The sequence below is a fragment of the Haliaeetus leucocephalus genome, unplaced genomic scaffold (genome assembly GCF_000737465.1).
Source record: "Haliaeetus leucocephalus isolate CR32 unplaced genomic scaffold, Haliaeetus_leucocephalus-4.0 Scaffold1, whole genome shotgun sequence".
Classification (NCBI taxonomy): Eukaryota; Metazoa; Chordata; class Aves; order Accipitriformes; family Accipitridae; genus Haliaeetus; species Haliaeetus leucocephalus.
In genome coordinates this window covers 20,994,180-21,020,602 of record NW_010972437.1, presented here as the reverse complement: position 1 = coordinate 21,020,602, position 26,423 = coordinate 20,994,180, and the positions used below count along the sequence as shown (strand labels likewise).

Here is a 26,423-nt window from a genome sequence, read left to right as displayed (position 1 = left end):
CCCCCCGGGGGGGGGGGGGGAACCTCTCAAAATACAGAGCACAAATAAGTATCTGTGCAGTGTCTCCTGAATAATGCCATGTGCAGAGACTGTTGATGGTAGAAGGAAGGAATATCTAGAATTCAACCTGGTGTCAGCCATCCCAAAATTACAGGCAATCCTTAGAAAAAAGTTCAGCATTAGATCAGGTGCGATTAGTCTCCACTAGTGCTAACTTGCACAAATGAGAAATCATACCTCTAAGTTCAATTCAGTAAGCAAATCTCAAAAATAATGAATGAGGCAAGTTTTATGAAGAATCTAGCTTAGTTTCCCAAAAGCTCTAAAAAAGCTTACTCTAGGCATTTATGTTTTATTTAAAGGAAAATACAGTTCTAAAATTTCCCACTGCAATTCCTGCTTATATTCAGAGTTAAGTCACAATAAAAGGCTATGGCTCTTATAGTCAAAGGTATCAGCACAGACTTGCAGAGAAAGGAAAACAAGTTACAATAATGAATATTTGTTACTGTTATGAATACCATTATAGACAACAAAAATTCCTATCAAGTTGGCAATATAGACAAGAAAATTCTTCTAATATATTTTCTCATTTCATAAAGACAGATATCAAATGCAAGATTTCTTGTCATAGCAAGTACATGTTATCATCCCTGAAAGAAATAATAGGTGACAGTGGAGATAGCAGATTGTTAAATTTATGTTTTCAGACATTTAAATGTGGCTACTAATAGCCCTTTAAAAGTCATTAGGCATCATTAGGCAATTTAAATAATATACTAATTAAGTAATCTTAAAATAGCCTGGCTCTTGTTCCTGTTGTTTTCCGTGGAAGGGCAGGTACAAACATGGGTCAGATTCACAGACTGATGGTTACAGTTTCACAGGTTGATGCAGTGGCCATGCTGAAACTACAAAGATAATTATTTATTACTGAAACCATCAGTTCCATACCATTCCCCTCCTTCAAGTATTCCAGATCTCCTCCACGTCCCTTCTTCACTTCTTAAGGTTCTAGCAGTCCTCCTTGTAACTGCTCAATTTCCTTCACTGCTCAAATCCCTCCCTACATTATGCCCATTTCTTTAATCACTTTCCAACTTCTCTCTGGCCTACTCTATCCTTGTCTTTGCTACTCTGTGCCCTACCCCTTTGGGGTGGGTACAGAAGATAGAACAGCAATAGAAATTACCAAAATATCCCCGAAAACCACAAAAAAACAAACGTGTACCACCTGGAGGCAAGAAGAAAAACTGTAGCCAAGGGACAAGAACCATGCCCAAGTCTACTCCCAAGCTTGAAAGAGAGATGCCAGGTACATCTATAGTCAGAGTAACACCACAGGTGTAAGGTGCCTGATGCACTCTGCTGATACGGTTTCCACATGGTTACGAACAGAAAGGCAACATAATCACCTACACAGCATTACCAAAAATCATTAAAAGGCTTTTAAATTTCACAGATTTTTAACATGAGGTACAGAAAGATACCCACACCACCAGAAAAAAAAAAAATAAAGGACTTGCATAGTGAACTTCCCCCTAACAGTCTCCCAGACGCACAAATTTTCAGTTAATTCCGGATTTCAGAACTTCGCCCTGCCTCATTTTTTTTATCACCTTCACCAACAGAATTAATTCAACACCTGTAATGCTTAGGGACAACCTCCTTCAAAACAAGACTTTCAGGAGAAGAGAAAACCCTGCAGGAAAACTGATTAAGTACAAGTTTATTCTCAACATGCATAAACATGTTGACAGTGACATGATACAGCTTTCCAGTAGCTAAGTTTTCCGATACAGAAAAAGAGAAGAAAATTTACAGCCTCTATCAAGTGTGAAGAGACACTCAGAAGATAAAAGATTACATTCATTTTTTCTTTAAAGTGACAACGTTGTACAAAGTGCATGGAAAAGGAACAGTCTAACAACATACAAATGAATCTATGAAGATGGCATTAAAAGGTGACGAGCTCTCTGAGTCAGCACACCTGCACTGCTCCTCTTGGGCATTATGTTTAAAAACTCTTTTCATTCATGTGCATCTGCAGTCAGGCCCAATCACTTTCTTACACCCTCTTCTTCAGGCACTCTTTTATAATTAAACTCAGCTTCTGCAAACTATTTGCTGCCTTCTGCATTACATGACAGAAAGTGAAACTTCTACCTCATACAGAGAATGACTATTTCTTCCCTTAGAGGCAAAGGCATGATATCTTAAAAATGCTATTACGCAACTTCTTTTATTATAAGGCAACATCAGTAATACTGCCTTGGACTGTTTATTCCAATGCTTTTTCATTATCTAGAATTCATATCCTTAAAAAAAAGAATAGGCTAAGCTAAAAACCTATTTAGCTAATAGCTAAACTATGTTATCTTAGAAGCACAGTTTATTTATATTGCCTATGAAAAATATTATTCCTCCCAACTGCTGTGAAGATAGGTTCTCATGGTTTAGATACAAAAATTTCATGAGTCTCATTTAATACCACTATAAAGGATAAAACCAAGTGGTCTTTTGTTGTTGTTCATTTTAGTTAATTTTTCCATGCTGTATTAACATTACTATAACATTATTCAAAAAAAATTGTTAGTTTGTTCTAATGGTGTTTTACAACAGGCACGCAGTCAAACATTACTGAAGCACTTCTGAAGGCATCAGGTATAACACCCCAGAATTAAAAGGCTAAAGAAGAGGGACATATGGCAGGATATGGAAAGTGCACATTAACAAAGAAACCGAGTAACTGGGTGGTTCTATTTTCCAGTGTCTATTCACATGTACTCTCTCCTGCCAGCTGCTCTGCAGCACAGCCCAGTTCCCCTGGTAGTAGCTGCAGGAGCCACAGGTGAAAGCAACAGGAGTGTTGTTCTGCAGAGCAGGGTCTCTCTGTGCTGTGGTACCATGCTCAGCTGAGGGCACAAAGCTGCTCTTTGCACTCCCACAGTTCAGAAGAAACATTTTCCCAAAATGAAGACACTGATATCACACAAGCAGTAGCCATATTTGGTGATGGGATGCAATTACTTTCTTTCTAAGTAGCGAGATATTCTCATCAGAACGTCACTCTAGCTGACAAAGTCCAGATTACCCCTTCTGAATTCCAGCCACCATACCAGCTTTAGCAACACTGACTTCAGAATGAGTACACTTCAGCAAGTATCTGTCGCTATGGGTTGGCAAATACTGACTAGTCATCTAGACATGACCATGCAGTTGTTGAAATGGGCTGCCAATAGAGTTCAGCAGTCTCAGAACTGTCAGCAAACTGAGTAACACTGATAACACCCTGGCCTACCATGAAATTGTTGATACCTTCTGTGGAAAGGTATCACAACGGCATACAATTTATTCCCTAGATCACAGGAAGGAGACCCCGGTGACCCATAACTGGAAAGGTTTCGGTGGCTCCAGGAAGTTGCAAAGAGAGTAGAAACACTCAGCTCGATGGGTACCTTTACAGTCCAGTAAAGGTTTGAAAAGTCTCAGCTTTGTCCAGTGCTGGAAAAGGTCCTCTCCTCTGAAGTCAGTGCTAGCAGGTCCAAAACTGGAATCTGTGAAGCCAGAGAACAAAAGGGATGCGGTTCCAGCTGGATCACTCAATTACTGAACCGAGGCTGCTGGGAACGTTACCCACCACTCGTGAAACAGCAGTTAGCCAGTGCCATGCACCGTGTCATTCCTTCAGCGTTAGTCAACAGTGGGATGGCTCAGAAGGCAAGATGAAGAATATCTATGAGTGTTCTTCAGTTCTTCGGTTCTGACTATTCAAAGGAAAGAAATGAAACAAAGCTTGTCCTCTTCAGATCAGGAGCTGGTGTCAGGATGCTCTGGTAGTTTCTTAAGAATGAGCACGATGTTATGTGCATCAGAGAAAGAGGCAATGGTAAAGAGTTTATTAACACCACCACCTTATCCTTTTGAAAAGTAACTCCCACTCTCCAAGAACCAGCAGAGCATGTTTATTTACCAGAAGGTCACCCAAAAATCTCTCAAAGAAAGAGAACTTCTCAGCAGCCAAGAGTATGAGGAATCTACAATGCCCATCAGAGAATGTGCTGTTCTCAAAGTCTGAAAGCTGGAGCCCAGAGAGCAGAAATCCCTGTTACTTAACACAAATCCAGCAAGAAGCTTGTGTCTGCTACTGACAGGCAGGCAGACTGCTAGGAGCTATTCTGATTCTTTATGAAGGATGTAACATGAGCATTATTAAATAACAGACATGTCCATCTGTCCTCTGGAAGTATATAAAGAGAAACACAAATTAGAATTTCTTCACAGTGTTAGATCATCCGCCTTTCTCTAAGAAAATCTGCTGAAAAAAACAGAGGGAAATGAAGAGGTGCCAACTAGACTGAACAAGTGCTGACAGAGCTCATGAAAGTGCAGAAAAATCTCATCTAGCTCTCAAGAAATCCAAAATAAGTAACTGAAGAGCACAGATACCCAAACCTACAGCTTATGTATACTTTGTGGTAGGCTTTGATTTTTAACAGATATATAGACTACACTACATGTACATCTCTGGCACATGGTGTTCACTACAGCAAAATAACTTGCATCTACGAATGACCACTAGTATTTTTGCCACTAGATATTCTATTAAGCCACTTCACAAACTTGCTGTAACACTCCTCTGCAACATGATATGGGAAGGTATTAGTAGCTGGAGTATGAGTAGCCATGCCACCATTACATGGCAAGTTTTAATAATACCACAAATCTGGTTCTTACAGCTCATCTTGCAATTCCATGGACTGTTGAATTTTTAGTCTGAACCACAAGGGATGGGAAAGGTCTTAAAATTACAGTTGTTTGAAGATTTATCTGAAATTCACTCTTGTAGTTAGCTTGTTTTCCTGTTTTGTTGGCTTCACTACAAAGTTCCTTTCAGTTTTCTATTGAATATGATTGATAGAGAATTTAAGAGAATACAAAATCACTTTCCAGAATAACTATATCAGAGTCAAGGGAGATCAGAGAGCCTTTACTTAAATGCCTGTTTTCAGAACACTTACAGATAAAAATACGACATCTATGGAAAGTACATAAAAATCTAGGCAAGGCAACAGGGGAGAAACAGAAAACTGACTATTTGACAGCAACATTTAGGTAAAGAGAACACAACCACTATCTTCACTGGCAGCAATTCAAGAAAAATATTACCTCAGGAATCAGAGAGCAATTCCTGAATGAAGATCATGCCTTCCTTTCAGTAGGGAAAAGAGAAAAGCATTCAAAGGCTTATGGAAAAGAGCAGCCAGTTGGATCCATGTTATTGGCAGGTACCAGCATTAGAGAACGGATACAGACTAAAAAGACATTATATGACTACTCAGAACAGGAGGAAGGTGACGATAAGAGCTCTCAGGCAGAGGAGTGCTGCCAGGCTTATGATTTGGGCATCAGATTCCCAAGTGTACACATAATATGGCCTTAGGATATTTTGGGAGAAGATATAGAGATGACAGAAAAGTCATATTTATTTACATTTTACGTGCCATAGAACTGCCTGTTTTCCATTTTTTATTTGGGGTTATACTTCAAGAGATTGGAATTCAAGAGTTCACCTTCATCAGGGCAGTGCATTAAATCCTGGTATTAAAGTTTGGAAAATGACCTATTTACTGAAAAAAAACTAATACTGAATGATCATCTGTAGCCTGAGTGAGCTCACGTTTGGTTTGTTTTGCTTTACTTCATGGTTTGATCTTAAAAGAACCAAAGATTGATCCTTTTGTCCTAGAAACAAATGGAAATTTTGAAAGTCAATAAGCAGGATTATGATAACCAGAAAAAAGGCAAGGACAACACAATGAACTACAGCTCATATGATTGACCAGAGGGTAATTAATATCATTCCTTTCTGAAAGGACATACACAGCTGAGTATTGAAGCTAAACTGCAGAAACCCTTAATAGTGTGTATCACACTGTTAAAGAATGCCACTTTTTCTGTTACTTTTTTCCAAGTAAATAAAGGAATAGAGGGAACATAATTTACTTTTTTTTTTTCTCTAAGAACAACAAAAAGATATTCTTAGGTAAGCTGAAACATTTTGAGACCTAAATGCATGCAGATGCACCATCATACACAGGTTTGGATTGAGCCAGAACATCTATTTACCTGGCACCATGGCAGTATACAGAATTGGATTTACATGTGAATTCATATTCTTTGTGAGCTTTAACCGAGGCTCAGATTTGAAAATGCCCAGCTTTGCAGGTAACTTAAATTCAGATGTATATTTCACCATTTCAGAATCAGTTGAATATCTGCAGAGTAAAACACACCCCCACCCCACCCCCTGCAAAAAAAATACCCACAAACACTTTAATGTTGCTATTAATAACTTGACTGCAGACTAATGAAAGTGCATCTCTGTAGACCAAGGAAAAGGGTGGGATTATTTAGTGGATTTGTTTACAGGCAAAGAGTGCCTTGTGATTTCAGGAACATGAAAAACAAAATTACTTGTTGTGAAGGTATCCGGTCCCTGCTGGAAACACACTATGAAAGCAGGTAAGGATATATTACATCTTTTTTGTTACCAATTATTCTACCAAAATGGCTTAAATCTTTAAAATTTCATACTAAACAGGTATCATACTGTGCTGCCTTGGAAAACTACTGATTTAAGTAATTCTTTTGAAACTCATACGTATCCAACTCCAACAGCTTATCAGTCTAAACCTTATAATGATTATTTAACAGGTATTTTCAAACGATGGTACAGGTTTGACTAATGATGCCCATCCAAATTATTTAAATAGGGGGTTTTCAAATGTCCTGAGGATGACAGGCCCCACCTCCTGTGCACACTGAGAAATGGAGGCTTCTACTGATGTTATTGATCAATTATTATAAGAAAGAGATGAACAAGCAGCTTTGGAAAATGTGTTAAACAATAAGGGGGATACGAAGAGCGAGAGAGGTTAAGGAAAAAAAAGCAGCAGAGATCAGGATTTCCAGAACTAGGATGTGATCACGTCAGAGACAATTAGACTTTACTTTGATGAACTCTTTATTTTGACATAACCTGGCACTGCTAGCTAATGCAGCATTCCTGACCCACTCCTGAGTCTGGCCACTCATTTCCAGCCTTGCATCATCCTCTCCCTACTGCTGACATAGCCATTTGTACAGCCATATGGTAAACCAGAGTGGGGAATTAAGAAGCAACACAATTTTGGCAAAATTATTTTTCAGCCTGACCAATTCCCCAATATGGTTCACTGTGCAGTGGCATAAGCACTACAGCAGCACAAGGAGGACAGCAAGTGGCCACGAAGGGAAGAACCTGGTCAAAACAAGCAAAATGGAGTAAAAGTATTAGAATCCAGCTAATTGAAGATCATTCATTTTGGTAAAAGCAATTTCAAGAGAAGAATAAAAGAGTGGAAAATGGTGAAAAACTGGGGGAAAATGTAAGTTTTAGATTGTGTATTTACTGAATTTGCAGCAGAACATGACCAGATAAAATGGGGTGATAGCTAGAATCGATGGGATGAAGTTTTTGGTTTTTTTATAACAGATGAAGCTAAAGCAGGCACTTGTGAAGAAAAAGTCTAAGTCAGTCAGCAAATTAAAGAGGAATGAAGAATGATGATAAATGGAATGGAAGGAAATAAAGATGCAAAACCAAAGGGGCAATAATTTACAAATGGAGACAACAACATACTCTTCCTTGAAGTACCAGAGACCAGAAATTTCACGTACCCTCCACCACTTCCACACCTATTTACGGACTATCACAAAATAAGTCTGAATTTATTAAAAACCAAAGCATACATCAAACCTAAGTTAACTTCCACATGTCAGTGCTGAATTAATAGCATTCTTATGTTTATCCAAATCGTCTTCTGTATATAATTGAAACTGTTGCATCATTTCTCTACTTATCTGCTACTGACCTCCCCCTTGAAACCTCCTGCATTATTTAGGTCCCTTTCACCACAGAATACACAAGGCCTTGCATACAATACAGCAAACAATGACAATGAAGAATAGTTGTGAAGAAACAAGTGGCATGTGATTTGTTTTGTGGTGTCTGAATCATTAATTTGTATTTTGTTTCAGGAGGTGCCAGGGGAAAGATTAAAAGTATAGTGTTACAGACAATTCTGGAAAGGTCAGGTTCCCCAAAACGTTATGAAAATTCAGTGATAAAACCCAGCCAAAGACATAATGTCAAAGAGGTGATGGAGACTGACAGAAAACTTCTCTAAAAGGCTCCTGTACTATTTCATCTGAAGGTGGTACAGTGTCTGGTGTATCAAAGAAAACTGAACAGTAGCTATCAATGCACACGTCAGAAAAGTTTTATTGTAGCTATACTTAACTATAAAAAGGCTTGAACAGAACACAGGCTCAAGTGCCAAGTCTGACCTAAACCCCTCTTTTTGCTTGCGCTTTACAGAGGTCTTCAGGAGTACAAGGTGCTTTAATGCAATCCATAATGAGCAGCAAGACTCATCGTACTGTGTCTGTACTGGTAAAAGACTTGCATAGAATTTGGTATTTGCTGCACTTTCTCACTTCAAATTTATATACTCAGTAGGCGTACAAAAAAAATAATCTCCTTTTATCCAAGGATCTCAAAGAGTTTTACTGGAAACAATATTTCTCATTTATAAAGGAGTAGAATGAGATGCAGAAGACTGAGTAATTTGCCTGTCATTACACAGTGAGTCAGTGGCAGCAACCCACACTGGTCATACATCTCTTGCTGTTCTTATCAGGTAGTGGCATTAGAATAAGGTCTTTTATAATAGCTACATGCCATATGTATTAACAACACGATCCTCACAATTTCAAGTTTATGCTTGTTCTTTCTTTTGCTATGAAAATGAACACTAAAGCTTATACAAGCTTATATTTAAAAGATAACACACTAGTGGCTTCCTTTTTCAGTCCAGTACTTCACTGCTTGAAAGACACTGGCAATGCCTTTGGGTTTACCATGAACATTTAAAAATAGTTACTTCTGCAGAATAGAAGTTATAGCCATCAGTATTTATGTGTTCAAACAAAACCAGGAAACCTATTTATAACCAGTTTGTATGTGGCTACACCAAGGAAGGTTCACTGTATATAGGACCTGTGTCTCATACTTCTCCATGTTATTCATCACTGTCAGGACTACCGAGTTCTGGATCTTTAATCTGATCCAACACGGCACTTGGGTTCTTATCTGCAGCACGTGCTGTGCCAGTCCTTCTGATGCAGAATTTTTCTCCCTGCGGTATGAAAAGTGACTAGTGCATGGGGGGGTGGGGAGGAAGTATGATGATGACAGTACAAATGAACAAGGAACAGTAATATATAAACAAAAGATAAATTGTTAGAAGAAAGGTTAATTTATGCAACTCAAAGAAAAAATTTCCTCTAGTTAACAAGCAATCCTTAAATCCCACAGAACTTGGCATAAAGTCTATGATCCCTTTAGCATATCATCTTTGGCACACAATCACAGAAAGCAGGTCAGGAAAGACTGGATTTTATCTTCATCAATGACTCTGGCAGACCTTTCCAGAAAGACAGACTTTCCTGTTGTAATTGGTGCTGATACACTTTTCTACAATTAGTTTCTCTAGCAGAAACTTTCACTTAAGTTTCTTACTGTATGTTCAGTTTTACTATTTGCCAGAATATTGCTGGAGTCTAGACTTTTAATTCACAATCATTTTTCCTTATCCTGTAGATGTCCAAGTCCAAATAGACAAATAATCATTGCCACTTTTGCTAATAAAAGACAAAGCACGATATTCTGATGTATGAAAATACAAGACAGATTAAAGATGTTGTGCTATGAAGAGTTTCATGCCAGTGCATCTAATATAATTAGTATAAAACTTGCAGCTCAGGCAGTAGGGGGTAGGGAAGGCAAGGCCAAGTGGATTATGTAGCTGCTTGACGACACATCTTCTCCTACCTGAAAATACCATGTAGCTGTACAAGGATGGACTCCAAAGATCTGTAACCAATGCCCAGTTGTGGGTAAAGCGAAAAAGAAACAGCAGCAGAAGGAAGAGATAAAGCTGTATCTGCTCCTTCCCTTCCAAACTTCTGTCATTATCAGCCATTTCTAACAGTTATTTGAATGCAGCATTCTAGATCTTGACCCCTCGGTGCAATTGCTTCTGCAATGCACCTCTATCACACCCTGGCTACAGCAGGGGATCATGAGAAGTACTGAGATGGCGGCACGGGAATTAGAAAGGCAAAGGCAATTAAAACAGATGAAAATCTGCCTCTAGGAACTGCTGCAGGTTCCCTACAGGTTTGGGGAGCTGCATCACCTATATACACGCTCTTAAGTTTCTCTTCTCAACAGTAAGGGCCAAGACCTTTGTAAGTGAAAGATTTAACATATTACTATTACTCTTCAGAAAGCTTCTGATGTATGAATACAACTCCTAAGATGTCAGTGAATGTATACATTCCTCTGAAAAGGTGAAGTATTAATAACATTCAGAATAATTCCATTAAAAAATACATTTAGGAATCTGCATAGCCATACCGAACTTTGCTTCAGAGGGTTTACGGTGCTATAGTCAATGAGAAGAGTTGAGGGGACATAGCTTAACTACATGTGGCTGAGTTAACATCTTCTGGAAAATGACTACACCAGGCACCCATGTAAGTCTTGGAACAGTAATTGCTACAGAAGAAAAATATTTATACACAGTAGCCAATGTTTAATTAGGCATAGGGAAAGAAGTATTAAGATCCCTATGTATTTCTTGCTGCACCTATCTATTAGACAGCTTAGCTTCAGGTTACAAGTTGTAAGATGCCCTTCAGATGGCAGATGAACCCTTCAAAACCATTTAACTGATTTAGAAACCTAAGATTTCTTTCTAAAACAAATGCAGAGATTGCCATTGAAATAATACTTTAAATTTACTTTTCAAAACTTCTCTAAGTGCTTAGGAGCCCAAGTCATGTAAAATTTAACCATCACATAAAATATATTCACTTCTTACCTGTTCTAATTTGCTGTTCCATACATATTGATATTTTGTGCTTCCATGTATTTTGATAGTTAAGATGTTTAAGATGCATAAAAGACTCTACAAAATCTTTTTCCTCAAAGATGCCTCCCCCAAAAACTCAAGACAAATCACTTCAGATGTTCAGGTTTCGATCCAGTTTACTAAAAATCTAAGGTATCTTTTTCTTTCTCTCTTTTCTTCTTTCCTTCTGTAACATAATCCAAAACAGCACCCATTTATTCAACAGTAAGGCTGCCTTTATTTCACTTCAGAAAAGAATTCAACCAAAAGTTAATTAGACACTCAATAGGGAATAAGAACGTCCACAAGAACAGGTTTGAAATACTGATTTTGCTTGTTAGCAGAATTTTATTTTACAAGAAATTCCTGTGTGTACAAATCCTGTACATTTTTCTGTATTGTAATAGATCTGATCCAAGTAAGGTCAGATGAGACTAAACACAAACAGGAACGTAAATCCTAAAGGCAAGGCAATTCAGCATTTAACTAAAATGCACAATACTTTATGAGAAATCCTGTTGGTATACACAACATAGACATACAAACCATCAAAAGCATTTCAAACATCCTTAAGGTTTAAAACACATTATCAGCTCACCTTGGCACATTGTCAGACAGTCAGACCAGTCCATAGGGTAGATGTATTAAAACCTTTAAAAGGACATTATCTACTCCCCACAATTATTAAAATTACATCAATTGCTCAGAAACAAATAGGTTTTTTCCCCTTCCTATTTTTTTCCCAAACATTAAAAAAACCCCAACAAACAACAACAACAACAAAAAAACCAAACAGACTGATAATCTTACTGCAAATGCTGTAAATCTCAACTAGGACACAAATGTTAAAGAGTGAGCTGCAATTAGTTGTATTGCCACACTAGGCCATTTTACAGTCGGATCCAGATGTTCCTGTTGATCAGCCTTTTGTCTGTACTTACAGGGCACTGAGTAGCAGCATTCTTTTTCAGAGAAATGGGGACAGAACTAGAATTTCTTTTATGACCTCAACTGGTTTCAGCACAAATCTCCTGAAGTAAGAGGCCATTATTTCAGTTTGTTGCCATAAGCTCAGTAAATCAGGATATTTACCTATAATATAGATTACTGTTAAAACTAAGTTTCTAATGTTTACAATTTTAATATAAATGTCTTATGACTTGGAATCCAATTTTTGTAATTCCTTTTAAAAACAAAGAAGTTTTAAAACTCTCAAAGAATGCTTTTTGTTTCCAGGTATATTCTCCTACAAAAAGTAAAGAAAGTCTGGAAAACAATTGCGCAAGAGAAACTGTCTAAACTTTTAAAAGATTAATATATTTCTTAAAAAATAGTTTTCTAAATACATTTGAAAAAACGCACTCTATGTTCTACAGACACTAGTGAATTCAACTCTACTTTACCTTGAAAAGTTTACAAAAAAACATGTAAAAATTCTGCATTGAAACTTTCTCTCCAACATATTTGCAGTCACCCATAGTTGGTGCTGTGGGTGAAACTTACGACACGCAACCCCCAATTTTCTTCTGCTATCCAAGCCAGTAATAGAAATCATTAGTCAATGCAGACCGGGTGCAGAAACTATTAGGTACATTCTGCTTTGACAGTGACCCACTGATAACTATTCCGTGGGTTAGCCTTGCTCACACTTCTTATCAGAAGCTGTTATTCACATTACTATCAGCGTTCCTTAATTCCTCTCCTACTTACCAATTCATTATTCCTAAACCCAAAGAAATGTTCTTATGCCTTAAATACAATTTAATAATATGAAATCAAGTATCTTTTTTTTAGTACTCAAATCTATGAGTTTATCTTGTTTTCTTTACAGGATAATCCAGTCCTCTGAAATACTAAAAAATTTTCTGAACTCTGTGTTATCTACAGCTTTTAATAAGAAGAGACATAATTCTTGCACCAAGGTTATTAATGAATGTAATGAGACAGGATTAATTTCAAGACTGATTTTTAAAGAGCATGACCAATAATGTCTCTCCATCCTGTTAGTTGCTCTTACAGTACAGCTGTTTGCAGTCTTCTCTTTGGTCAGCTTCTGATCCAATTTATGCTTGATCTACTAATCTCAGTAGTTTTCACAACCGCTCATGGACACTGTGTCCAGTCATTTACTGACATTTAGACAAGATCTACTTCATCCCAGTAACAGAAGTGTAAATTTTAGAAAAAACAACAAACATTCTTGAAGTGTCATTAGTGTTTTCAGAACATAAGAACAACATTTATTCTTAAAAATTTAGTTACAAAACTATTTTCTGAAAACATACATTTCTTTTATAAGTTTGGACATTTTCTCTAGTTTATCAAGCAGGCATAATCCCCTGCAAAAATACAGAAATTACATACAAAGTGGTAATACACCAATTCTGCAGAAGAGGATCTTAGAAGGTAAGTGGGAAGGAAAGAGAATATTTTTAGTAGGTCATAAGATACAAACATAAACCAACTATGTCATGCTGTTGTAGAGAGGGAATTCCTCATATGAGGATGCTTAGTCAGGCGCACAGCCCACGGGACAGATGAAGGTCCTCTCTCATGCTGCTCAGTATTGCAAAAGCTCAAATGGAATCATTTAAGCTTCCAAAAAAAGACATAGATCAATTAAGAACAGTCAAGAGACTGTTCCAATACCAAGCAGTACCAAAATGAAATACCTGAAAAAGCACAACAATGATAAAAAAGAAACAATTCAGATTGCTTTACCTGAGACTGCAAAAATTGTATGTATTATAGTTTTCAAGCACTTCGAAACACAATTTTTTCTCCATATATAGCTGATGGAATTTTTATTAAGAAGCTTAAAGTGTAACACCAATTAGATACTACCTTTTTTTTTTTTTTATGTGATATGAAGGAGAGCAACACTCTCACAGATACACTGCCGAGGCAGGAAAAGAAAGCACTTCTGGAAAAGGAATTACGAGTACAAAATACAGTAAATAAAGTGCCAGGGAAGAATTTAGTCCAAATTTATTTTTTGTCTCTGAGGTAAATTTCTAACCACCTGTTCTACAAACAGGGTATAAGGAACCTCAACCAGTTCAAAACAGCGTTCAATAAAAGGGATTACATGATAGGGTGGAGCTACAAAACAGTGTGCTGTATCAAGCAATAGTCATTGTTGCTCCATACCAATAATATATTTTAATACCTCCATGCTTCATATTTTCTGGCAACTACTTGCAAGAGCTGGGAAGACTGCTTCTTTTCCAGTCCTCCCCATCTCTCTTATCCGTTTCTTTTCTCTTCTGTTTCTCCTTCCTGCATTCAAAACAAATTACAGATGTTTTTCTCCTTTCCACTGATAAATTTGGGATTGGCTATGTAAGAGCAGCAGTGCAAGAGGGGATGGATAGTTTCAAGAAAAACATGAGGTGTCTGGTTTGTCTTGCTTACTGTCATAAGCTGGGTCGCATAAAGAAGCAGAAGACCCACAAACCTAAAAACACAGAGGAATGCTTACCTTCAGACAAATCTAAAAAGCCTTTTTTGCCCCATAAAAGAATCAAGTTACCCTAACAAAACCATAATTTTTAGATGCCCATTATTATTTCTTCCACTCTGGCTTATATACCAGTTAAATACCAAGCACCTACAAGAACAGAGGAAGGGCCAGAGTGTGTTTCAGGAAGAAAACTGTGTTTAATAAACTTCAGACATTAGGCTTACAAACTGTACCAGCAACGTTCTATTATCCTATTTCTGTAAATGCTGAACAGCCAGGGAAATTAAAAGAAACTTCATGTTGCAATGACAAAAAGTAAGATAGGTTTTGGTGTACCTATCAGTCAGCTGAAAGACAGACATTAGCATACTAACTTTGTGGATGCTTGAATGACATAAGTGTCAAGATGAAAGCAGCTGACTCAAATGCAATCTGAATTAGACAGAAGTGGTAAAAGGAAATGGGGAAGAACTTTGAGGAAGCAACAGAAGGTCTGACTTCACTTCCGTTATCTCTCTTTTTTTTTTTTTTTTAAAGATAGCACCATGACAGCACTCATCCTAAATGCATATAATTCCAAGTGACAACAACATCGAACACTAATGGAATTCTCCCTTGCCTCCCTTCCTCCTCATCACCATTAAAACCTTTCTCAAGGTGCAGTGTAAGTTTCACCTGCATAGTCTTTCCACTCCAAACCTTAGGAGAGGGAAGGACTGGAGACAGGCATGCTTCCCTACCTCTCTACCTAGCTGAAATATTTCTCAAGTGCCAAAACATGCATCCACCACCAGCACCTGCTTATGCAACAAGGTAGATGAGAATGGGACTGCTGATCTGCATCTCAAGGTAATCGGAGAGGTGGGTGGCAAGTCTAAGCACCAGTTGGTTCACAAGATGAAATTCCATGAAACAGTTCCTAACACCACCTCATCCTTCTCACGCAGAACCAGACTGGCTGGTGAGCAGGAATTAGGAGATTGGGAGGGTGGGACAAGGCTACTGCTATCTAAAAGCCCCTGCTGGTAACTTAGTTTGAAAAACAAAGTCATCAGCAACAGTGAAAGACAAAACATTAATGGAGAAAAATCCAATAATCTATGAGTACACTCCTGACAACTAGAACAAAACTCTTGTTTCCTTCTGGATGTGCTTTCCACCCAAGATGGTAACGCTGTACTATTACCTGACGAAACTACGCAGAAGAGCTGCCCAAAAGCTACAGCACTCAAGAGGTCCATTTACAAGGCAATAAGCACTACTGAACACGGAATGCTGTATTTCATGTCACGTCATCTTCAGGTTGTTTCAAAAGAAAAGAACCATCAATCTTCTAAAGCTTCTAGTGTGCTCAAACAATCTCCTTTGAGACCATGTCACTTTCTATAACCCACCTAAAAACTTCAGGATCAAAAGGACTGTTACAGCCGACATGGCCTGAGGTGCAATGAAAATGCTAAAGGCTGGAAGTACTTCCAAGACAACCCTGTGCTATTGCAGGTTGGTTACTTCTGTGGTTGTTACACTCAGGAAATTGAGCATTTCGGAGGAGAGAATATGCTCTACATTGTATGAGTTGAATAGAGAAAAATTAACCCAATAACTCCATTCTTTAAAAATTTCTTTTATATTTTCATTACAGTACAGAAATAGGAGACTATGCTTAACATTTGGTTGACCTTTGAGGAGAAATCCACCAGTGAATATTTCACTGACAATCTTTGCACAGAGCTGAACATGCAAATTAACATCAATAGAGCTTCATAGAAAAGATAAAAATTACACTGTTTTGGAACGCCGAATGTAAATACATCATTTTCAAATGAAACTGTCAAACATCTTGTTGTGGTGGTAAAAACCAAATCACTATGCAAAATGATAATACAAGAAAAGTCAATTGTACATTTCTAATAATAAATGCTCTTGCGGCTTTTGAAGTCACAAAAAACTCTTGGCTGAATTGAAGCATTGATTTCTGTAGTTATTTATGTGCAGTTCCTATTAGAATTCTATTGAATTCCTTGAATGGTGAATGGAAGCGCTTTTGAAAACACACACAAAAACTGTTAAACAAGGGACAAAATAAATGGAAAGCACAGTGTTGCCAAAAAAAGTTTCAAAAAGTCAACAGAACATTTCAACATTTTTTTGAAGTGTAAGCATGTACGACACTGGCAGAAATTATTAAGTCTAATACAGAAACAATATACAAAATACATTTCCCAATCACTCCTGAAAAGGAAGCATGAACATTGGTATCTGCTTCTCAAATATTATTTCAAAAAATCTTGGGATACTCTTCAAATATGTTCTATAGTAAAACATGGATTTATTGTTACAGAATTTTAAAATGTTATCACTCCATCCTTTTGCCCACTATACACCAATACGAAGATATATATCTGAAGCATACAATATATGTTAATTGTATTATGGACACTAAACAGATACACTTCTGAAAAGCTAATTCCCTACTGATTTTAGGCCACATTAGTAAATACAGTTATTAGGAATACATATATTATAAAACATTTTCTGCAAGTGCTGGAAGCACATTGAAGGCTTGAGATCTGGGTGCCCAATGCCCTCATTCATAAGCATTCATTCATTTTTATGCCATTCTTAATACACTTTAAAGCATTTGCAAAGCAAGTGGATATCCCATCAACACTGTAAGGAGACAAGTCTGTTATGGGACAAGAAATCCTACTTCAGCTTCAGAAATGTTAGGCCTTCAAAGCACAATTTGTTTTCTATTAATTGTGGATAGCAAAGCGGGCTTCAAGCCCATTTCCATACTTCGGAAGCTACAACAAAAATAACGCCATTTTATTTTAGTAATAATTAGTCAACATTTTCTTTTTACTTGGACACAAAGAATTATTATAAATGCAATAAATGGCCACTAGGAAAGGCATCTCTTCCTTTTTAGAGTTTTGCTTTAAAGTCTGACAATGGATTATGTTTTAGTGTTAAATGTTATGAAAATAAGGATATTTATATTGCCAAAAGTTTCACAGTGGCTTTTTGTGAGTACTAATTACAGCCATTTAAGTCTGGAAAGCAGATTTTTAGAATGTTGCTTTCTGTTTACAGCAGAAAAATAACCGCATTAAGAAGTTTACCTTCAGAACTTCTGTATCAGCCTATCTTTATTTTCACTGAAGACCATGTCTGTTTTCTCATAAACTTAAAAGTGAAAAGTCATGAACACTTCAAAAAAAGATCTCATTACAGAGCACTCTTCTTATTAACAACTTTAGTAACTTATTTTGAAGCAACTTAAAATTATTACAATAGCACTACTTGGAACACATAAGGATTCATTTTTTTCTATTCTCCCCATTTACTTGCAGCACAGTAATTCTGCTGAACTATGGCAACTACTTCAGTTTTGGGGAGTCCAGTGCCAATTTGCAGTTACAGATTTTTCTCCCTAACATGACGACGTGATTTGCTGTCACACACTGCCTTCAGATGAGGGACTGATCTCTGGTGATACAACATATCCCAGCTTATTGTACACAACTGCTAGAGCACACACAATTATCACAGTACATCAGGGGAGCCAGAATGCAAAATACATTCAGAATGAATGTGAAAGACTTAAGTGGAAAATGCCTTTTGCAGACAAATGATTGAGTAACTACAATCATTTCCCAGAACAGTTAGAATTAATCTGTTTGTCTGGAAGATATAGAAAAAACACTCAAACTGTAAAGAGGTGGATTGAAAAATGCTTACATCAATGTAACTTAGAAATAGAAAACAGAGATTGGACAAAGTAGCTTTATTGGCAACTAAGTTCTATTCAGAGGTGGCTAAACCTTAGCTGAAGTTTCAGATGTTAATCAGGTTTCTCTTTCAAGCTAAACTCTCACATACATTTCATTAGTATAATTCCTACAAAGCACTTTTATTGCTGTTTCCTCAGCACTGTGTATGTTTTTTCAATGCCAAAAAAAGTTATCTACATCACTCATATTCAGAGGGATGCTTTTTATGAAAATCCTTCTGCAGAAAACAGCTAGCATTAATGAGCTGCACATATAGCTTTCCTGTAAAAGGAGGGAGAACATATGTAACGGAGATGGGGGCAGCACCAGGATCAGAAAAAGGAGGCAATGCCTCTGCTGGTAACTACAACCGAGTCTTTTAATTGCTTACTTCAGTTTTATTAAATAGCTTACAGCTATCTAGAGAATTTCTAATTTTTCATTTAATTAATCTCAAGAATGAAGTTCTCCTGTAGGATTTTCCTCTTCGAGGACTTTCTGTCAGATGTTAATTTTCAGTCTATTTTCTAGTCTTCTACAGAGGAATTCCATTCTAAGTGTAACTGTATATATCCTTAGTGGTTACTCACCCCTCATTTTCTTACTGTATCTCTCTCAGCCTTTTAAGTGGCATGTTTTTGAAAGCAGAGATATTTTAATTAATATATTTATCACATCTATTATTCAATTCAATAACTATTGCAAAAATTGAAAATAATCCAGTTTCTGCAAGCACAGGGATTGTGAAAAGTCAAAAACGGCTTTACAAAAAGAACCCAGAGAGCATCCACCACATTCTGCCCCTCCCCAGACACACACTCACACCAAGTCACTTCCCCCAGCAGATCTAAAAGCTGTAGAACAAAGGACTCAAATCTATACTAGGAGCTATGGGAAAAGACAGTATCACCAACGCCTTAAGTCTCTAAAGTAATAGTAAATCTATTAAGTGAAGATGCCAAAAAAATTGTAAGCAGATCACACCACATGGGAAAACAAAGCAAAAAATAGTAAGTTTTCCCGACAAAGACCTCCAAAATGTAATTATTTCCTTAGTCCCAAATATGAATACCTGAAGGTTTAAAAAGTTCAAGCCACTTCCAAACTGAGCAGTTTATGAATTTGACTTATATGGTGCATTTTAATATATCGTAAAATGAAAAGAGAAGCAAAATATTCATTAGTGAAGGGTAAAAAAAGTGAAAAAACTCTTACCACCATTAATGTTCTGTCCCTCCTTACCTAGTTGCACCTATAGTGAACTTGAGAAGTGATGCTAGAAGCATGACTAGAAGCAAATATATTAGCCCTTTACTCAAACTTCTACATCAGTAGTGTAATTCAAACTCACAGAAAACAAGTGAGCCAAAAAATATTCAAATAATTTGGAGATATGACCCCATAATATAGCCGACTGATCCATTTGTTCCATTGTAACACCACTTCTGCATTTGTTTCCCCCTCCTGTGGTTGTGTGTACCACAGTTATTCCAGCAGAAGCTTCCCATGAGGTCATGAGATTTGCTGATATTAAACAAAAAAACCCAAAACATATTCACCTTTCCCTTTAAGTATGTTTTCCAAAACCTTATACATTTTATAATCACTGCAGGGCAGCTGTCCTTTTTCTCTTTCCCCTCTTCTCCATCCAGATTTAGACAAAGGCGATACATCCCTTCAGTTTCAGAGGCAGCCACATTTTAAGCTTTCAAACCCCTTTTTCATACACATTACACCTGGAAAGGTCCTTCCAAACATTACATTTAAAGAGAGCAGCTTCACAGAAAGCAGGTGCATTCAGATGAGCTAACAGGATGCAGTATCTTCTTACAGAGTCAACACACAAGCCTAAAACATCCTAAGTGGGGTATTACTTGCAGATTAGGATTCCCAAGACTCACTCATAGCCTCATTTACACTGAAGCACTAAAAACAGACTGTGGCATCAATCCTAACAGCAGTCCGCCTCCCAAAAAAAGCCAAGAACCTCTTCCAAGGAAAGTCTTAACAGCAGCACACAGTTTGGAGGTTACAGGCCACAGTGGTTTAAAACTCAAATGCTAAGTTCTATACAATTTTATTTTTAAGAAGTCAAATTGATGCATATCCCTTCTCCTGAAGTATATCTTTTCTAAAGAGGGGCACTATATAAACTCAGGAAAACATTTTAAGAACAGTACTGAGGCTATATGCAGTTTAGAGACACAATACAAAGCTGGCATATGCAGTGCACATACACAATCAGTATGGGAAAAAACAACTTACAATGCAACACATCACTGGTCATCAGCACTGGTCATCTTTAACCCTATTCACACATCAAAAGACAAAAATATGTCTCACTACTTTTTCACATGACACTAAAAGCTTGTTGCAAGTATCAAGACAGACAAACGCAAAGTGACATATGTTAATTTTAACTCTCTCCAAAGCCAATTTTTCATTGAAAGACTGCAGGTTTTTCCCCCCAAAGCATTTCTGAATTCACTGACAAGGTTAGTGAAAAAAGAAAAAAAAAAAACCAAACCCACAGTTTTACTATGTGATTTTCCTCCTAAATTACTATGTCTTTTTTTTAAGCAAAGGCATTGAATCACAGTTGTAAGATCTGAGAAGCATCTTTTTCTGTCCTGAGAGAAATACATCCCATTTTGGATTATTTTTTTGTTCAAATCAATTATGATAACAGCTTTAAGTTACAATGAACATGTTTCCCAACTTACAACTACTTGACATGGCTTAGGAAAATGTAAGGCAAAGCATCATCAAGAAATTGTCTATTCATCCAGACATAACTGTGCTAACCTGGAAGTTCAGAGAGCATTAACAGCAATAACTGTTTGTCCACTGACTGATATATTTTTATGCGCTCTTATTGAAAAGGTGGTCATTTCTCTACCTAAAGGACAGAGCAATTAACATTTCTATTTCTCTTGAGAGCTGAACTAACTACGAAGTTAGTTCAGCATTGCATCTCTATTGGCACAGACAAAAGGGAGCACAAGTTTGTTATGTCACACTTTAATCTCTTCTTTTAAAAACACAGCTTTTCAGTGTATCAAATCCACCTGCTTGACTCTTTTGCAAATACCGCCTTCCACTGCGAAAAGAAAACACGGGAATCTTGCTTGTTAACCTTCTTCCAAGACAAAGTATGTTAGCACATCGCTCTGAGACAAAGGAGCCACAGCAGGCCCTTATCTTTTTACCAGCTGCTGCTTTGGTTTAGGTGGAGAGCTATCTGCTACAGATACAGTTTCAATTTGTGGTTTTAAACCTGACTGATGCCATTAAAAAAAAAAAAACATCTGAAAAAAATGATAAGACTTATCTAAGAATAATTTTCTCATCTGAGAAAACATTTTTTTATGTAACTTTCATTGGACTCAATAGACACTTCGTTTCAGTGCAGTACTGATATAATTTGTTTCTCATTTCTGTCTTTTGCAACAGACACAGAACATTGTTTGGCGGTTTGGTCGGTGGGGGTTTTTTTGTAGGGCAGACAGATGTTGGTACACAAATGCAATAAACTGGCCAAAGGACTCAGGAAAAGCTAAAGTACACTCAACTGTCTTAAAAGTTAATATCCTTTCAGAGACAAAGTAAGTGAGGATCATTTGTTTAGCCCAAACAGTTAACAGCATAAAACCAAATCAATTTATACTGTTAGTCCTAACAAACACCAAAAAAGAGCTTACATTTAAAAGATTTTGTTTAATCAGTTTATGAAAACTATCAAACAAAATAGCAAAATTACATGCAACTAAGGCCTCCAGACTGGAGCATCATCCCCCAAAAAGCACCAGTTAGAACAAGGTTTTCAGCATTTAATACCAGATATTCAGCAACTTTTAATTTAAAGTATAAATCCCAGGTTGATAAGAGAATGGAATACATCCTCCTTCAATCTAATCTACACCATTCTAATTAAAAAAAATCCAAGTATGAAAATGTTAATCTCTAGCAACACTACATCTGATTTTCATTTGAAGATTTGGGCTTTTGGTCATGCAGAATAATTCAGTCATTATTCTCTCAGCTAGTTACCCTGCAGAAGATAAGGAATGGCTAGAAAGGCAGTGTGAGAACACACATGCCACAGGAAGTGGATTATCAATTTTTTCCTCTTAAATCTTACAGATGGCCTGAAAACTCTTCAGTGGCAATTGCACTTCATTCCCCAATCAGTGAAAATATTTCCCAGAACATTCTTCATTACAGATCATAAGTACTCATAATTAAAAGACTGTTTATTTTTAAATGGGTATTAGCCATTTCCCCCTTCTTTGTGTAACTGTAGAGATGGCAGTATCTCATAAACCACGCAAATGGAATTGCATTTATCATCCAACAGTTGCCTTTTAACTTGTCCAAGGAATAATTGCAGTGTGAGACAAAGAAGTGTGCCAAGAGAGGTCTAATTGCATCACCCTACCAAGTCGTTTTTGAAGGTGCATAAGCTGAGAAAGGAGAAGCTGGTTCAATTCTCACATTTCAAACAAAAATGCATCTAGTTATACTTGTCTGATCTACCTGAGTAACTATGTGACTATCAGCTGTAGTATTCTGTAGCATGTACTGGGACACCATGAGTACAACCAGCACAGACTTTAGTATGCTGTAGCACAAATCACCACGAAAAGACCATAATCTTGTAACCTACATCTGGACATCTAATTCCGGTGTGTCAACACATCAATAAAACTTCTGTGAACACAACAACTGCTGCAATGAAGTAATTTATTTTGTAAGTGACAAATAGCAATTCTTTTCTAATAATTCTGAAATTCTCCCAAATAAGAATGGAGATTTTGAATATGTACCTGCAGATATGCAGTTCTATGACATAACAGAGAAAACTTCCATAAAACTGCAAAATTTTAGAAATTAAAGGCTTTCACAAGCTTACATAAAACTATTTTTGTGCTAATTCAGTGGATTACAAGTCCTCAAGGAAAAACAGCCTCTGTTCCCAAACAAGCATATATGAACAGCTGGCCCAGACAGCAAAGACCTGCTGTTGTATTACCAGGCCACTGTTCAGCTCTTTTGGTTTTGTCTCCTGCTCAGGCTGTTCTCCCCTCCCCTTTTTCTTCCACTTTCACAGTTTCTTCTTTCCACTGCAAACAATCCCGTACTATATGCACACACAAACCATTTTTTACAGTTGTTTAGGCTGGAGCACAATAAAACCCATGAGAATTCTGTCTGGTCATTTTATGAAAAGTGACAGCACCAGAGTGAAAGTGTGGTGTTTAAAAAAAAAAAAGCACAGTCAACCATCTGCTGAAAGATTCTCTTGTTTGACCATTTTTATAACTGGTGAGAATGGAAGTGAGGTGAGACAAAAACAGGATGTGAAGGCATGGGATTCATGTGATCTTGTACCAAATTTAAACCCAAACTGGGGGGGGGGCAGGGAGGGACAAGGCAGAATCATGATGTATCAGAGGATCTAACTAATGGTAGTATGAAGACCTAAGACGACAGACCACAGAAACGTGCTATTTATCAATTTAAGTAATCTAACAATGACTTCAACAACAAAAAAACATGCACATGCCTACTATTTGTTTTAATTAAGTTTTGATCAGCTGAAAAATTAAAATGGAATTTTTAATACACCATAATTTTCATAAGACACTTAACCCAACCTATTTACTTCATCCAAATGTTTGAACTGCCACAAGCAAGCCATTCTGTTTTTGTCTCCCACCTGCAGGTTAGCTTACAGGACCAAGTGAACCATCCCAAGTATCTTCCCCTCTAGTATATTCAAACTTGTAACTTCCACTCAGTTCTCCAGAACACGATGTAGAGTATGCATTCCACTTTTTATATGAGAGCATAAATTGATGCACAAAACTTCCATGTACATTCAACAAAATATAAAATAACCCACCAAGGATAACAAGACCCTCGTGAGATGGAATCCCCAAATGCTGATCAGGACCTTTCAGCAGCACTAACTTACAATATGAAAGCAATTTAAAGAAAAAACACCTCTTTTTCACAAAATAATCATGTCGCACACTATTGTACTCTGGGCACCAACCTGCAGCTCTTTGCACACACAGAAGCCTATCTGACATGCCACACAAACACAAAGGTTAACAACAAAACATACAAAACATTCCCACACAGCAAGTGCTCATGATAAACATCGGCCTAGTGTCTACAGAATGAATGTTTGAGCTCCAGTTCCTGCAGTGCGTTTTGTGTCGGTGGATCCCTCTGCCCAAACAGGGGTCACTGCAGGATCACAGCCAAAATCATGTGCCCTGGGTATTAATCTACCATATATTCCAACTATGCTAATGGCAATGACATGTAAATAGTACTACATGAACTCTGTTCATTAACAGAGTTCATCCACTCCACAGAGCAATTAGCATTGCTTCTAAGATTACAGGATTTTGCTTTTATTCATGTTTTACAAATGTAGCTGCTAATAATAAATGAATTCAAGTCACAGAAAAACAGTATACACTTAACTTTCCTGCTGCTACAGTGCAAGTATACCCAACCCCGAAAGTATTTTTAGCAAGGGTGTTCAATCAATACTGCTGTGTACAACCTAAATTAGACATTAGCAGGACAACAGAATTGTAAAGCATGGCAACAAACAATACGTTTCATGGAAAATTTTACTGAACAAGAAACAAACATCAAACTAAATCCTAAGTAGGTGAACCTGACTCCAAACAAACTTAACTGCAAACATAAGGAAAATGTACCAAAAATTAAAATATTAATACATTTCTTCTTTTGAAGAAAATGCATTTGTATTTCACTGTTTAATCTAACTTAAAAAAACCCCTACAAATAAAAGCATGAACATAATCTAAAAATACACAGAAACTGTAACGACAAAATTTTCTCAAAAAAATCAGACCAACAGTTACATTTCTGATTTTATAAAGCATAAACATGCCTGGGAAATGTACAGACACATACATTCATATTTGTAAGTTTATCACCCAGAATCATATTTTATCAACACGGTACAAGCCAGAGTCACATCAATATGTAAAAACAACTTTTTAGGTCAGTGAAGCAAGAAATCCATTGTCAAGAAAATGGCATCCATAAGATTACAATACTGAGTATTTTATGTTTAGGCAATGAACTGGAAAACTTTCCTACAATATACATATCTAATAAGAAAATGGTTTTACCAATTTTAATCTAACTCATTCTCGTATTCCTGCAATGCACATTTACGATGTGATGAGCTCATTAATGTCTGCATGTGTGTGAACACACCAGTGGCTCCCAACATTACAGGGCAGTTATTTGGCAATAACAAGCAAGCAAACGTGCACTCACAAAACCCCCTTACCATTCAATGCAGAGTTTAGCTCAGGGCAAGAGAAATGCCCCATGGGTGAGAAAATGTATGTGCATGCTGTAGTCTAACAATTATTCTTCAGCTGAGATCCATTAGCACTTCTGTAATACACAAATCACAAGTATTTTCTATCTCACGGTTAAAAAAAAGGTAACAGGTTGGCCACCCTGAAGTCCTGGAAGGCTCTAAGTAGCAGCACAAAGTTCACTCACGTATATTTTACATCTGAACGACATACATTCTTTCGCTAGGCAAGCGGTGGGAACATTTCACCTACTCTGGCAGCTACCTAGTTTTAGCAACTAGCTCTTGGGAGATTTTTGAAAGGAAAAAGACGTTATTCCTCTTCCAGCTGGTGCGGCAACAGCGTACACGAGTTAACCCATCACCAGGTACACCGAAAGCCTCTGTCGCATATATAGACACACGCGATTATACAAGCCTTCTGCTTGAGGGAGATACTAAAAATGTACCGGAGGAATGCAACGACAGCACTCAAACCCATTTTCCCTGCCCATAACCAGGGCAACGCGCACATGTGCCTAGAAAGCACAGGAACGCAAACTTTCATATTAAACACAGTTAAAAAAAAAAAAAAGCCAACCCGTTTCAGGCTGAGTTTACCACATTTTACAGACCCCAAGCGCCCCCGACCTGCCCCCGCCGCCCTCGTTCCCCGACGGCTATTTACGAGCCCCCTCGGCGGGCCGGCGGTCGGTTCCACACACACCTCCCCCCAAACGCCTTCTCCAGAGCGGAGCTGGATCTCCCTTCTTTTGGGGGGGGGGGGGCAGAAAAGGCACCCACAC

At 37.4% G+C, this 26,423-nt stretch overlaps 1 protein-coding gene across 3 annotated transcripts in view; it reads right to left on the bottom strand.

Moving 5' to 3' along the window:
• The window catches only part of PTPN4 (protein tyrosine phosphatase, non-receptor type 4 (megakaryocyte)), a 120,508-nt gene that overhangs the window by 93,818 nt on the left and 267 nt on the right, over nt 1-26,423 (bottom strand). The gene's annotated exons all lie outside the window — the stretch shown is intronic.